General features: G+C 42.8%; 1 non-coding gene across 1 annotated transcript in view; it reads left to right on the top strand.

The window, feature by feature from the left end:
• The first annotated feature begins 971 nt into the window (after positions 1–971).
• The window catches only part of LOC143350642 (small subunit ribosomal RNA), a 1933-nt gene continuing 1584 nt past the window's right edge, over positions 972–1320 (top strand). Inside the window, exon 1 of the ribosomal RNA XR_013081202.1 lies at positions 972–1320. This exon is cut by the window's right edge and continues 1584 nt beyond it. This is a non-coding gene — a ribosomal RNA (small subunit ribosomal RNA).

Here is a 1320-nt window from a genome sequence, read left to right as displayed (position 1 = left end):
GCCACGAGTCGGTGTCTTTGACCGAATGGCTCTTGAAGTGGTATAAGCGTCTCGAGTGACGTTGGTGACTTGTATACGTTTAAAATATGTATACTCGTACTATCCGAGCATCAACTCTTCAGTCCGAGCGATTGAAAATTTTGTGAAAACCATAAACTGGCACTACACTCTACGGAGCGTAGCTTAAAAGGCAAAAATTGTATGGAACTACGGTTCGTACTCTGGAAAGTGAGCAAAGAATGAAATACAGGTGTCTGACCTCGACATAACAGTACGGCGCCGAATACGTGCTTTCTCGACCAGCACATACGCGCTTTCTCGTTTTTGTCCAGCATGAATGCTTAGTCTTCGGGCCTGGCAATACGTGCTTCCACGATCGATGCCCAGCGTGAATAAGTGCCCGAGATGTTCAGCATGAGCGCAGCTCTACGTACTTTGTCGTTGTGGGATACCATTATACAATAATGTTCTGTTGTGAAGTAAAATACGAAACGAGAGAGTTTGGTGGTGACTCTGTCGAGAAAAAGCAAATATAAACGAGAGAGTTGGTGGTTTCTCTGTCGAGAAAAAGCAAATATAAACGAGAGAGAGTTGGTGGTGACTCTGTCGAGAAAAAGCAAATATAAACGAGAGAGTTGGTGGTGGCTCTGTCGAGAAAAAGCAAATATAAGAGAGTTAGTTGGTGGTCGCTCTCTCGAAAAATGAAATTAAATTAAATAAACGAGAGTTTGGGGAGCTCTCGGAAAAGTGAAAGAAACTAAACGAAGGAGAGGGTTTTTGGTGGTACCCTCTCTATACATATATAATATTATAACACAAGAGAGGAAGAGGTGGCTCTCAAGTCTTTCGAACGAAAGACTAAAATTTGATGTTGAAAGAAGGAGTTTTTTATGTGTCGTCGTCCGTTCTCCTTCAGAGTCGGCGACGAAGAATAAAATTGAGAGAATATTACAAAAGAACTTTACTCAAGTTCCCTGGTTGATCCTGCCAGTAGTCATATGCTTGTCTCAAAGATTAAGCCATGCATGTCTCAGTACACGCCGTATTAAGGTGAAACCGCGAATGGCTCATTAAATCAGTTATGGTTCCTTTGATCGTACCCACATTTACTTGGATAACTGTGGTAATTCTAGAGCTAATACATGCAAAACAGAGTTCGTCCCAGTGATGGGAGGAACGCTTTTATTAGATCAAAACCAATCGGTGGTCTGGACGGGCATTATTGTCCGTTCGTTCATCGTTTGCTTTGGTGACTCTGAATAACTTTGTGCTGATCGCACGGTCTTCCAGTACCGGCGACGCATCTTTCAAATGTCTGCC

Source organism: Colletes latitarsis, unplaced genomic scaffold (assembly GCF_051014445.1).
Source record: "Colletes latitarsis isolate SP2378_abdomen unplaced genomic scaffold, iyColLati1 scaffold0007, whole genome shotgun sequence".
In the NCBI taxonomy this organism is placed as follows: domain Eukaryota; kingdom Metazoa; phylum Arthropoda; class Insecta; order Hymenoptera; family Colletidae; genus Colletes; species Colletes latitarsis.
Note: the sequence above shows the minus strand (reverse complement) of the source record. Positions and strands in the feature narration are given on the sequence as shown.